This window comes from Gnatocerus cornutus, unplaced genomic scaffold (assembly GCF_029298725.1).
Source record: "Gnatocerus cornutus isolate USDA-ARS CGAHR unplaced genomic scaffold, icGnaCorn1.1 ctg00000202.1, whole genome shotgun sequence".
Classification (NCBI taxonomy): domain Eukaryota; kingdom Metazoa; phylum Arthropoda; class Insecta; order Coleoptera; family Tenebrionidae; genus Gnatocerus; species Gnatocerus cornutus.
Window position 1 is genome coordinate 19101 of NW_028275529.1, and position 15362 is coordinate 34462.

The window sequence follows — 15362 nt, forward strand, 5'->3', positions numbered from 1 at the left end:
AAAATAAATGTAATATCTTAGATTGTATAATAAATGTAGGCTAGGTTAAGGCATCAGCGCCACACATTAGCATAAGTTAATCTTAAGTGTGATATGTATTATCTTAGTGATTGCATGCGTAACTTCAACCGAATAAAAATCCTGTTGAATTTGAATTTGAATTTGGTTCTCGTCCGATCACCGAAGTCAAGCAACGTCGGGCGCGGTCAGTACTTGGATGGGTGACCGCTTGGGAACACCGCGTGCCGTTGTCTCTACTCTTTTCTTTTTTTATTAACATTTCTGATGTCAAACTTTTTTTAAATATATTTTTCACTATTTATATTTTCTCTCAGGAACTTATATAGTATGAAGACGAAAATTTTTAATTCGTTCGAGTTGAATTTGTGGTTCTGAAAAGAACCGATTTTTTTTCTTTTTTTTCCAACCAACTTCCAAGCTGCTCGAGGAGGATTTATTTTGAACTGGTGTATTTGGTGACGGCCTTGGTTCCTTCAGAAACGGCGTGCTTCGCCAATTCACCGGGCAAAAGAAGACGCACCGCCGTCTGGATCTCCCTGCTGGTTATGGTCGAACGTTTGTTGTAATGAGCGAGGCGACTGGCTTCAGCAGCTATACGTTCGAAGATGTCGTTCACGAAACTGTTCATGATAGACATAGCCTTGCTGGAGATACCGGTATCGGGATGGACCTGCTTCAACACCTTGTAAATGTAGATGGCGTAACTCTCCTTCCTCCTGCGCTTCTTTTTCTTGTCGCTCTTCGAGATGTTCTTTTGAGCTTTTCCGGCCTTCTTGGCCGCCTTACCGCTGGTCTTGGGTGGCATTCTCTTCTAGTCGTCGAGTTAAAAAAACGTTTAAAAACAGAAAACGAGACAGACACGACGTGCACGTTACGACGAGTATACTCGATCTAAAACGCCGCACACCTAAAATCCCTCTATTTATAACGAGCGAGCGACAAACAGGCGCTCCGCCTTAGTTCGTCGTTCGACCATTGCCCTAACGAGATGGCGCTGTACCGACCATATAAATTTCTAGCCTTCGCCGCGTTCGGCATTCCTGAAGTAAACTCTGACTTGTCCACATCGTGCTCCGCCGATGACGAGCAGAGATCTTCGCCCCCGGCCTCAAAAGCCACCCGCAAGTGCTCCCAAGAGTGCAAAAGCAAAAAGTGTGAGTTCAAGTGTCAGTGGTGCAAGTGCCAGTGCATCAAGTGCCAGTGACATGGACCTCTTCTCCAACTTCGTCCGCCAGTCGACATCACAAGGTGAGTTAATCACGCGCCCTTCCTCGCCCGAAAGGGCACTAACACCCATTCTTTCTGCGACTTCGTCGCAACACGCCCTCTCGCCTCCTCGCGCCAGAGGAAACTCTGTCTCTTCAATCTCCAACAAAAATACCCCTAATGCGGTGTACCATAAGTACACCATCAGAAACATTCCTGCAGACTGGGCTGCACAAAAAAAGTTTTACTGCCTTTTAACGACCACTCTTCTGGTCAAGAACATCAAGCAGCTTGTTGTCAACTGGAACAAGACTGCTCTTCTTGTCACTCTAAACCCTCTCCCAAGCGACTTCCAGAAAAAACTCCAAGTTGCCACGCTAAACCAATCCATCTCAATTGTGGAAACCCACAAAAAAGTCACTGCCAAACCAAACGTTGCCACTTCAAAACCCCACCTCTCTGTCGTAATTCGCGATGTTGACGACGACATCGAATACGACGAAGCACTCAACGCCCTCAAATCACTCAATCTGCCAGTCATCAGAGTCTGGCGGATTCGTTCAATGAAATCCGGCAATTTCACCAAACTGATGCGTGTCATCACTGACAGCACAGAGACCGTCGACTTCCTCCTCAAGGAAGGCGTCATCATGTTCGGCAAGCGCCATCAGTGCGAGCCGTCCAAAGCCCCCGCCAAACCCGCCCCCCTTCAGTGCTCCAAGTGTTTCCAACTTGGGCACCCTGCCACTGAATGCCCCAACAAAATCGCGTGCCCCAAATGCACAGAGAACCACCCAGCCTTCAAATGCGAATCCAACCACGTAACTTGCCTTCTGTGCAACGGCACCCACCCGGCCTGGTCCCGCCAGTGCCCCAAAATCAAGGACGCAGTCGTCACGTCCGAAACCCCCATTGCCCCAACTCTGATTCTGGAGCCCTCTCCCGAATTTGCAGACCCCGATCCCCAACCCGTGTCTGTTCGTCAGACAATCACTTTCGTCACAAAACTTTTGTACGACCTCTTCCCTCACCAGCGTGCAAAGGTCAGCGAGCTCGTCGAGAGCGCCTCCAAATCCGTCCTTAAGACAAAGACCCGCATCAATCACGCGGGCCAGAGAATCTACTTCACTTTCGAGTAGATTCGACAGCCCTAACTCGTCCAACTCTCTTTCCCCATGGCTACCACGGTGGCCGCCCCCGCCGCTCCCGGCGGGGGCCTCCTGTCCCCTCGTGTGAATATCGCCACGGTCAACATTGCAGGAATCAAACGGAAATTGCATGCTCTCCGTAACTTCATCGAAACCGACGCGATCAAAATTTTATCAATTACCGAAACGCGCTCAAATCTCGCGATTAAAGTCAAACATTTTTCTTGCTATCACAACACGCCCTCAAACATCGCTCACGGAACCGCGCTTTTAGTTTCTACCGACTTTCAGTCAACTCAACATAATTTGCCTCCCAACCTAACTTCTCTCGAACTTGCCGCAGCCGACGTAGTAATTAACAATAAAATCATTACTTTCTTCTCCCTCTATCAGCCCGTCAGGCAAAAACTTCCAACGGAACTATTCGAATACGCGTCCAATCTCCCTCATTCAGTCATTTTCGGCGACTTTAATTCTAGACACGAAGACTTCGGAGACACTGCAACTAACCCAAACGGCAGAATCCTATCCACTCTCATTAGCGAACTCCCAATCTACAGATTAGAAAACCGACTTCCCACTTTTATCTCTCATAGAGGAGCCTCAATTATCGACCATATCATTATTTCGGAATCCTTAATCCACGCGTTCGACAATGAAACAGCAATAGGCACCACGGTAACGTCAGATCACTTTCCCTTAATTGCAAAAATCCTCATCAACGGCCATCAGCCACAACCACCACTTATTCAAATCTTCAATTACAAAAACGCCAATTGGAACCTTTTCCGCGAAGAATTAGACCAGGCCCTACCAGTCATTATCCCAGTAAATTCCCAGGTAGAAATAGACCGACAAATAGATTCATTAACTTCAGCTATCGAGTACTGTAAACTTAAAGTCATTAAGCCCAAAACTATTCCAAAAGACAAATCCCCACTGCCAGACCGTATCCTCAGACTCATTAAAGAAAAACGTAAAATCTACCGCGATTACGTCCGCAGCCGCGACCCCTTTTTGAAAACGCTTATCAATAAATTCAACGGCAAAATCAGACGCGACATTAATTGCTACAAAGAGGAAACTTGGCTCAAAACTTGCGAGTCTTTGGATTATCGGAACGGAAAAGAGTATTGGACAAAATTCAAGACAATTTCTGGCCAACGTTCTCGACCGAACCATAATCTAATTGACGGAGCAAACGTCTACCACTCTTCCCAAGACAAAGCAAATTGCTTCGCGAACCTTCTCGAGGAAATTCACCAAGTTCCAAATGACCCCAACTTTGACAACCACTTTTTCAATTTAATATCAAATAATGCGCAGACCTTACGCGACATTCCACTAGTTGAACCACTTCCCTATCCCCTAAACGATGAGCACTTAACAGACCCGGTCACTGTTTTCGAAGTAAAAACTTTAATTCTAAATTTGAAAAACACTAAAGCTCCAGGACCCGATCAAATCAAACCAATAGTTTTAAAGAACCTTTCAGAATCCGGATTCTTAGCTTTAACTAACATTTTCAACAACTGTTTAAATAACTTGTATTTTCCAACCGCGTGGAAAGCCGCGAATACTATCATGATTCCTAAACCCGGTAAAAACGTCAACGACCCTAAGTCATACAGACCAATTTCACTTCTTAACATCACTGGCAAAATTTTTGAACGAATCTTAACAAACCGATTAAAATTTGTATTAGAAACGCAAAATTTGCTTCCGCCAGAGCAATTCGGCTTCAGATCACACCGCAGTACGCAAAATCCGTTAGTAGAACTTCAAACCGACATCACTCGACACGCCAACCTTGGAGAATGTACCATCGGTGTCTTCCTGGACATCGAACGTGCATTCGACAAAGTCTGGCACGACGGCCTCATTCAAAAATTTCTTAACCTTAGAGTCAATCTTAAATTCACGCGGCTCATCGCCTCCTTCCTAACTAACCGATCCTGCAGGATCAAACTTAACAACTCTTTTTCAAACTCTTTCAACCTCAACGCCGGAGTCCCACAAGGCTCCGTCCTGTCACCATTGTTATACATTGTATACTGCAGAGATTTTCCCGTTTCAGACCACTTCCGGACCAAGACGAGGATGTTCGCGGACGACACGGCAATCTGGTCCAGTCATCAGAACGCCGTGAAAGCCGCGGAAACACTTCAGAAAGAACTTCACCGCATTGAAAAATGGACAAACGCCTGGAGAGTGAAGCCAAATCCCTCCAAATGCCAAACCATCTGTTTCTCATTTCCCCTTGCACACAAGCATCGCCTCAACTTTCAACGCTACATACGGCTAACTATAAACAATCAATCTATTTCTAAAACTAACTCTGTCACTTATCTAGGAATCACCTTCGCTCAAACATGCACACTACACCAGGACCTGGCAACAACAATGAAAAAAGCACGGAATAGATCAAATCTTTTGTATCTCATTCGCGGCCGACTTCGAGGTTGCAGCCCAGAAACCCTACACTACACTTACAACACATTTATTCGCCCTATCTTCGAGTACAGATCTCTACTTTACGCCTCTCTTACTAACCGCTTGCTTTTCAAAATTTCTTCTTTCGAAAGACATACGCTTAGACTTCTCTATCGCCTTGATCTCAGATTTCCTTCAAACTCTCTGCATGAACACACTAACTCTACTCCCATCAATCAACGCTTTATAATTAACCGCAAACGCTACCTAACACGCACGCTCGCCAGCACTAACCACCTAGCTATTCAAACTCTTCATACTACACACAAACTTCCCACTAAAAACCGCTTAATTAACGTTATCCGCAAAAAACCCAAGCACAAACTAAAACACTTGCCCACAGCCCTTCTTTTAGCCAACTACCCAGACCTGCCTCCGCTCCTCCAGGAGCTGGTCGAAGAAACACCAATTTCGATGCGATGAAGAGGTCCATTCCTACATGGACGAGATCCCTTTCCTTTTCCCCTTTCTCTTTCAGGTTTCTCTTTCAGCCCAGGACAATCCAAGGAAGAAACGGACTTTCGCGAAGGCTCCCAGGATCCCATGAAGAGTTCCAGGACTCCCATGAAGATTCCCAGGATCCCCACGAAGAGCTCCGGACGTCCCACCAACTCCTGGATTCCCATGAAGAGTCCCAGGAATCCCACGAAGATTCCCAGGATTCCCATGAAGAACTCCTAAACTCCAAACCAAGTCCAGAAGGAAGGAAGGACGACCAAGAAAGAAACAAACCTTGCCACTTTACCAACAACGCCCTAACTTTAAAACCTAATTTGAAACAAATGCATTGTATTCATACTTAAGCCAAAATTACTGTTTAGATATAAGATTTAAAAATTGTTTAAATTCCCTCGGTCTGCTGAAAAGGCCAAAAGCCTCACCAGCAGCCAAATAGAATGTATATCTTAAGAACTCGATGTAAAAACCCAAAAACCTAGAAATAAATGTATTTGAAGCCGCGTTCGGCATTTATTTCAAGCCGTACGTTTGTCAGTGCGCTTCGTGTCAGTCGCAGTAGGTGTTTTGCTGTTTATATCGTATAACAACATGTCCGGAAGAGGAAAAGGAGGTAAAGTGAAGGGAAAGGCGAAGTCTCGTTCCAGTCGTGCCGGACTTCAGTTTCCCGTCGGCAGAATTCATCGTCTTCTGCGTAAAGGAAACTACGCCGAAAGAGTGGGTGCAGGTGCTCCCGTTTATTTGGCGGCCGTAATGGAATATCTAGCCGCCGAAGTTCTCGAATTGGCAGGAAACGCCGCCAGAGATAACAAGAAAACCCGTATCATTCCGAGACATCTTCAATTGGCTATAAGGAACGACGAGGAGTTAAACAAGCTCCTTTCCGGCGTTACCATCGCCCAAGGCGGTGTCTTGCCCAACATCCAGGCGGTGTTGTTGCCCAAGAAGACCGAAAAGAAGCCTTAAATTTAATTCTTCGCCGCCGTCATCTCGAACGAAAAACAAAAACTTTTATAAAAACCATCTTCACATCGGCCCTTCTCAGGGCCAAAAATTCAACTCGAACGAATTGATTTTTTCGCCAAAATACAACAACCTATGAGAATCATGTTAAAAAGTCTTTTAGATATTTTAAAGTTAAACCGATCAATTAATTCATTATACGAGCGTAGACTGAACGGAAGATTTTCGATTACATTCAACCAAGAAAGATGATTTTTACGACTTTTCATCGTAATTTTTAGAAAAATTCAATGCCCGACTAAAGCACGAACTCGACAACTCTATCTATAATAATTTATTGATTATCTAATTCAAGAAACATTCCGATTCGTCGTAAATTTCTTCACATTTCGCACATTAATCTGTTAAGAACATACACACACACACCGGTCGCCTATACGTGCTCTCCGTCTCGATAATTTCTTGCAGCAGCAGTCGTCAGCGGTGAGCCGTAATACTACAATCAATCGTTTTATTTGCTATGAGATTTTGTTTCAAGTCACGTCTGAGGAGAGTAACTCTACCCCATATTGGACATAACCTCAAATATACTCTTCGTGGCAAAAACGTTCTTTTAACGATGGTCATTCTAACCTAAAACTGCTGTCAAAATTGTCAAAGTCGCCGCCTGGATCACAAATTAAAATGATCACTCACTCCGTACGATTTTCATTTCGATTTGAAGACAAACACACAATTGAGCAACATATTTAATTCGTTTGATTTATTTTGTGGTTCTGAAAAGAACCGTTTTTTTTTGTTTGTTTGTTTGCTTGCCTGCGGGGGGTTTGTTGTTATTCCTCTGAGGATGCGGATACACGTCATAAAATGATAAAATTAACCGCCGAAACCGTAAAGGGTACGACCTTGACGTTTCAGGGCGTAGACGACGTCCATGGCGGTGACGGTCTTACGTTTTGCGTGTTCGGTGTAAGTTACGGCGTCACGGATGACGTTCTCGAGGAAGACCTTCAACACACCTCTGGTTTCTTCGTAGATGAGACCGGAAATACGTTTCACACCACCACGACGAGCCAATCTTCTGATCGCCGGTTTCGTTATACCTTGGATGTTATCGCGTAGAACTTTGCGATGACGTTTGGCGCCACCTTTTCCCAATCCTTTGCCACCTTTACCACGACCGGTCATCTTGATAAAATTAGGAAATTCTTCGTACAAAACGACGTAGCTTCGACCAAGTTCGTTATGGAACTAACGTCAAAATTTCATTCCGCGGGACTATTTATAAGTTACGGCAGCTCCACCTCGCGTTAAAAACGAATCCACCAATGGCGTCGCCGTATGACTCATCGAGTTTATAAAACGGCCGTTGGCGCGACGAAAATTTTCAGTTGACTTTCGAACGTTCGTACGTACGGTCGGTCGTTCGGTCGAAGCAAGCAAGCAAGCCACTACCTACGTTAATTCTTTTCATTTGATTCATCCGATATCCGAGATGGCGAGAACTAAACAGACGGCTCGTAAATCTACCGGTGGCAAGGCACCTAGAAAACAGTTGGCCACGAAGGCGGCCAGAAAAAGCGCTCCCGCCACCGGAGGTGTCAAGAAACCTCACCGTTACAGGCCCGGTACGGTCGCCCTTCGTGAGATTCGTCGTTATCAAAAGAGCACTGAACTTTTGATCCGCAAGCTGCCTTTCCAACGTCTCGTCCGAGAGATCGCCCAAGATTTCAAGACCGATCTCCGTTTCCAAAGTTCGGCCGTGATGGCACTTCAAGAAGCCAGCGAGGCTTATCTCGTCGGCCTCTTCGAAGACACCAACTTGTGCGCCATCCACGCCAAACGTGTCACCATCATGCCGAAAGACATCCAATTGGCGAGACGCATTCGTGGCGAGAGGGCTTAAATTTCCTCCATCCATCCATCCATCCATCCGATCCGACCATCTAGAATTAACAAATTCTTCATCTTCGAAGGTGTTAAAAGAAGAAAAAAAAAATCGGTTCTTTTCAGAACCACAATTATTTTCCAACGAATTGAAAATTTATCGTTCGCGCATGCAACTTTTTGAGATTGAAAAAAAAAAAAAAAAAAAAAAAAAAGTTAGGTTATGTGATTTATTCACAAAATTCGTACTTACATAAAACGATAAACTTTTGCTTTTTTCTTTCACATTAAATTTTCTTTTAACTGAGACTATTTGAAACATTATTATATAATAAAGTTTATCATTCTTTGTAATAACACTGTTTCGACAGTCAAATGAATAGACAAGAAAATCAAATGAAAGTATGTATCTCCTCAACAGAATGTGCATTGTCCAAGCGAATCTTTCGTTCGTTTCTTGAAAATAATTGTGGCCCTGAAAAGGGCCATTTATTTGTATCGATGGTGCCCCTACGTCGATATATACGATCGGAGCACGTTCCCGAAACCACCAGGACGTCGTCGTCGTTGAAAAAATTAAATCATCGTCGTCGACTTTTCACTTCTTTCTCTTGGGTGAAGCGGTTTTTTTCGCTTTGACGGTGACGGCTTTGGCCGTTTTCGGTTTCGGCGCTTTCGGTTTCTTGGTTGGACCGGCCTTGTTGGATTTCTTCGCTTTCGATGGCGTCTTGGGTTTGACGGGCGATCTGGAGGCGGCGCTGGCTTTCTTTTCGGGAGCGGACGCAGCCTTTCTAGCCTTCGATACGGCGACGCTCTTCTTTTCGGCGGCAGTTTTCTTAGACTTGGCCGAAGCGGCGGGGGCGGCCTTCTTACCGGCTTTTGAGGCGGATCCTTTTTCGGCGGACGTCGGCGCTGACGCGACGGAACGTTTAGCAACGCCCGTCTTCTTGGATTTCGCCGATGACGACGCGGTCGCAGCGGCAGATCTCTTTTTCGTGGCGGACGGAGCCTTAGCTGCACCGGTGACGGCAGAAGCCAACTTGAACGAACCGGAAGCTCCTTTTCCTTTGGTTTGGACCAACGAACCGGATGCGACGGCGCCCTTAAGGTACTTCTTGATGAAAGGCGCAAATTTTTCCGCGTCGACTTTGTAGTTGGCCGCGACATATTTCTTGATCGCCTGCAACGAAGAACCGCCGCGTTCCTTCAAGCCTTTGATGGCGTTGGTGACCATCTCCGAAGTGGGCGGATGAGAAGGTTTGCTTCTCGGATTTTTGGGCTTCTTCTCCTTCTTCACCGGTGAGGAGCCGGAAGTGGCACCGGCGACCGTCGAAGCTGCTTGATTTTCTACGTCGGCCATATTTTCGTCTATCGCGCGCGCGTTTTTTTCTTTTTATTATAGGTAGGCTTATTCTTCGGTGAAAGAACGAATGAACTTTACAGAACGAATTGGGCGCCAAAGTCAAAGTGTTGGCGCGTTCGAAAACGCGCGGACCGCGGACTAAACGAGAGCCTTCTCGTCGAGTTAGAAAATTCAGTGGGCCTCGAATACAGCTTTCGCGTGATGGCATCGTTCTCTTTACGCGAAGATCACCGCCTCCGGGTGCGGGAACATGAGCGATTCGGTCGGCGATGGCCTCCTGAATAACCTCAAGTTTTCCCGGACGACCAGCCGACCTCCAAAAGCGAACAAGGACCGATCGAACGTCGACTCGAACAAAGACCCTCCGAAACAAGGAGATGACATCCAAGTTCGACGCCGACGTTACGCGTTTTCCACGAATAACAGGAAAGTTCCGCTTTCGACCAGACAAACTTGGAAGCATCCTCTACAAGTTTCACGAACGAATCGGTCGAAAAGTACGTGCGATCTTTTCGAAAATCGCCTCGCAAAGAGACGCAGCACGGATCGGAGCGACGACCGACGAACCTGCAGAGTGTAGGAAAAAAATTCACAAACGGTCGAAGATGACGTCCGAGAAGGTCGAATTTTTTCAAGAACGAAGATAAAACCTTCGCCTTTCGTAGGAGTTGATTTTTGAAAACGATCTTGACGAACAGGTCGGAAAAAAAACGATGTCAATTTCGGACTCGACCATGAGAAACGAATTTGTACGACGAACGGACTTTTCGAACGACTTTTTTCGCAAAATCGACATTTTTTCCTCAAAAATTACCTCACACGACGAAATCCCATCATCGAAACATCGATGATAAATCGAGAAGAGAACAAATCATGAAACAACACACACCCACCCCGCCCGGCCCGGCCAGAGTGGTGGGAATTTCGATGAATGAACAGACAAAGAAACCAACTCTGTTATCAGTTCTAAGAAAGAAAGCAGGTAGCGGCGGCGGCGAACCTTCGACCGTACTACGGTCAGTTCATGAATTAACCCCGTCCGTTCGGAGTTTATTCATCTCCGGTCCGTGTCGGCGTTTACTTCAAGTGGGTGCTATTTCCATCTAAGCAAGCAAGTGAGTAAGTAAGTTCTCAAATTTTAAATTACGTTAATCGCAAGTGACTCGTTGAGATCGTCAAACGAACAATTTAATTTAACGCCTCATACGAGTTTTTTTTTTTCGTCATTTTGTCGCAAAAAAAAAACTAAAAAACGACTCGCAAAAAAAAATTTTTTTTTTTTCTTCTTTTAAATCTTGTACATTTTCTGACATGTGTACCATCGAAAAATGTCACATCCAAACGATCGAACAATCACAAAAAATCGTCAACGTACCATCTTGGAAAATTTTACCAGGCAACGACCATACCACGTTGAAAACTACCGGTTCTCGTCCAGTCTTGTCCGAGCGCTCGTAGCGAACGGACGTGCGATAGAGAGCTCCCCCTCTCAGTGTTTAAGTTGTGACCACAGTGCAAAGTGCCACGTGCCTTGAATAAAGTGAATCGTGTCCCAATTGTTGTTTTAACAACAAGAGGAATTAAACCAAGTTCGATACAGCGCAGGCTGGTTAAGCCTGCACTGACCACCGAAAACATGGCCAGTTCGAGCCTCAACTGGCTGAAGCCGAAGAAAACGGTGAAAAAAGTGAAACAAAAGGTGAGGTACGTGCCAGTACCAATCGACGCTAACCGATTTCAACCAATCTCTTCTGATGAAGAGGATGAAGAAGACAACATGGAGACGGAGGAAACATCCTCCAGGACAAAAACCACCGCGACCGCGAACGAAAGGAGACCGCCGCCGATCATCATCCACGGCCGGAACATAACGCACAACCGTCTCAAAGAATTGTTCGCGGATTGCGACAACGGTTACCAGGTCCGTTACACAAGGGAGAAGACCCTTGTGTACCCCAACACAACAGACATCCACACGAAGATGAGAAACAACCTCACGACTGGAAAAGTAGAGTTCCACACGTTCACACCAAAAGGACTCAAAACGTCAACGTTCGTCATTAAGGGTTTGGACAACAACCCTGAGCCCGAATCCGTTCTTGCAGAGCTCAAGAACTGCAAGATCGAAGCCACCAATGTGAGGAAAATGGGGCCCAACACCAAGAGGCCCCATTACATCGCAACAGTGACCGACAGCGAGACTGCCGAGTCACTCAACAAGAAATGTCGGGCGATTCTCAACGTCAGGGTGCGTTTCGAGAAATACCTCAATAAGAAGAAGATGACACAGTGTCACCGGTGCCAGGCATGGGGCCACGGCACGAGGAACTGCAACCTCGAACCGACGTGCGTAAGATGCTCTCAGTACCACTGGACCCGCGACTGCCCCCATAAGCCCGACCCGACGTACATTCCCAAATGTGCCAACTGCGGGAAACAAGGACACGCTGCCTCGCAAACCACGTGCGAGGTCTACATCGCCAAGGTAACCCGCATCGAGGAACTCCAAGAAGAAAGGCGTCAGAAGGTCGCCAACAAGAGGGCTAAATTAGCCCCCGCGCCGATCCCAAAGGTCAATCCGTGGACCCAGCCAAAGAAACCAACAGGTGAGTCCATTGTTTTTACTAATAAATCATTTCCGCCTCTGCCGACGCCTTCAACGAGCGCAGCAAATTCGCCAATTTTAACAAGGCAAACACCAACCAAAACGAAAATTCCAGAAACAAGCAGCATGACAGAATTTTGTAAAATAAACGCCGAAATTTCCAGGCTGAACAAAAATGTAAATATGAAAAACTTGCTCATAATACTTAAAGAACTGAACAATGCACTTGAAAAATGCCAGTCTCAACAAGAAAAGCTGTTCGTCTGCATAGACGTTCTATCCAAAATGGGAGACGCTGGCTATGAGCTGTAAATTGACGATAGTTCACTGGAACGCAAACGGTCTGCATGAAAAAGCTGCGGAATTATTGAATTTTATTAAAAATGGTGGAATTCACATTATGGCAATTAGCGAAACGCGTCTCAAAAGTAAAGATCGGCTTAAATTCACCAATTACACGGTTCTCAGAAAGGACAGAACGGATGTCATTAGGGGAGGTGGGGTTGCTCTCCTAATCCGTAATGACGTCCCCTTTGAACACATTCCCACCCCAAATGTAAGATTCCTCGAAACCCTAACGATTAAGATCGAGAACAACATTTTCATAACATCAGTTTACAACCGACCAATCAACTCAATTAGGGACGCGGATTTAGACATAATTAATAATCTGGGAAGAAAGCAATTAATTCTCGGGGACTTCAATGCGAGACACACAAGCTGGGGTTGTCACGCAAACAATAGTAACGGGTTCAGGCTCTACAATTACGTAGAAAACACAAGCTTGATAATTAACAGAACTGCTGATCCAACTCATTTCCCAATTAACGGCATGACACCTACCTACATTGACTTGACAATCACGAAAAACATGGTAATCTCAGAACCCAGATCAGTGACCGCACTCAACTCGGATCACAATCCTGTGATTCTTGAGATTCCTGACATGACAATCAAAGACAAAACAATCCAAATCAATTCCTATAAACAAACCAACTGGCCCCTCTTCCGCAAAACCCTTGACAGACATGTTGAACTGACGGAAATCATTAGCACGAAAGATGATCTTGATAAACAGATTGAACTGTTCATTAAGGCCATCCAGAAGGCCAAAGACCAAGTCACGACGACGAAAACAATAAATCCTTTTCGAGACGAAATTCCGAAAGCAACCATAGAGAAAATAAAACTCAAGAACCGAATCAGAAAACTGTACCAAAGAACACGAGACCCATTTTTCAAAAACCAAGCATCTGAATTAACCAGAGAAATTAAACAAGAAATAAAAGAATTCAGACAGAACAAATGGGAAACAAAACTTGGCAAATTAAATCCGCACGATAATTCTCTATGGAAAATGACAAAAGCTCTCAAAAGACGATTTACCCCCATCTCTATCCTTAAATCCAATAACAACACAGCATTTAATAATGTGGAAAAAGCAAACACACTGGCAACATATTATGAAACGATCCACACAAGTGATAATCACAACACACCCGAACAAACAGAAATAATTGAAACAGTAAACTCTTTCAATAGTGACAATTCCCAGATAGACGCGCCTACGGCCGTCAAACCCACAGAAATCGCAAAAATCATAAGCACTTTACCGAATAACAAAGCCCCGGGAAATGACGGCATAGAAAACAGAATACTGAAAAATCTTACAGCGAAAGCTGTAAAACAACTAACGAATATAATAAATGCCATGCTTAATCTTTGTATCTTCCCGGAAAAACTTAAAGTAGCAGATGTCATCCCCATTTTGAAACCGGGGAAAAACCCCAATGCACCAAACGCATACAGACCAATTAGCCTTCTACCAACAATTTCAAAAGTTGCGGAAAAGGTAATCCAAAAACGAATTAATAAGCACATTAAAGAAAACAAAATTTTACCGCCAGAGCAATTTGGTTTTCGGGAACGACATAATACCACACAGCAAGTCCTCAGACTAATAAATGACATAACGAATAATTACAACACGAAAAGCATAACAGCAATGACATGTCTTGATATTGAAAAAGCATTTGATAAAGTCTGGACAAAAGGACTAATTTACAAAATGATTCAATTGAAGTTCCCGACGCACATTACTAAATTAATAAACTCGTACTTAACAGAGAGAAAGTTCAGAGTAAAGGTAGAAGGCGAAAAGTCGGAAATGAAATCAATAAATGCGGGAGTCCCACAAGGCTCAGTGCTTGGGCCAATACTATTTAATATTTACATACATGACATCACTAAATTCGCACAAACCAATTTAGCTTTGTACGCGGACGACACCGCCATCTACGCTAAGTCTCATTCGGGTCAGGTCGCACTCAAACAAGTTCAGATCCACATTAATCAACTCGAGAAATTCTACGCGAAATGGAAGATTAAACTCAACGCGGACAAAACGGAAACGGTCATTTTTGCAAAAAGATTCACCGGGCTAAAGATCAATAAAAAACTAAAGGTAGGGGACAGTGAAATTGAAATTAAGAACTCTGTGAAATATCTAGGAGTCACCCTAGACAAAAGGCTAAACCTAAATGAACACATAAAGAAAACGAGACAAAAAGGTGAAGCCGTCCTCAAGCAATTGTACCCATTGTTGGTCAAAAACAACTATCTAAACACGAAAAATAAGTTGCTTCTGTACAAATGCATCTTACGCCCCATCATAACATACGCGGCGCCCATCTACCGGCACAAACCACACACTCCACTAATTCCTTTGCAAAGATTTCAAAATAAATGCTTAAGACTTGCTCTTAACGCAGACAGATACACTCCGCTCCGTCAACTTCATCAGGACGCGAATCTTCCACTCCTACACCATTACATCCATTCCCTTTCCGATAAATTCTACGAGAAGCAGGTGCGGCACGTACCTCTTCTCAAACAATCCCTCAAACACCCAGCAGGAACTCACAAGTTCCCGCACTCGGGTGTCCCCAATCTAGACCGGATAATCCGCTGAATTTTGTTACAGGCAAAAGGCAGCGGAAGAAGAACCGTAAACGGCAATCGACCAGCCACTGACCATATCGGAACAGGAGTCCAGGAGCCCCCTGGAACATCAATCCGAGGATCAGGAGTCCCCGGAGCCCCCTGAAACCTCACCACTAGACCATACCGCACCAGGAGCCCAGGAGCTCCCTGGAAACAGAAACCGGACCGGAAGTCCCAAGACCTCTTTGAGGTCAACACTGTAAATAGTTTTTTAAAT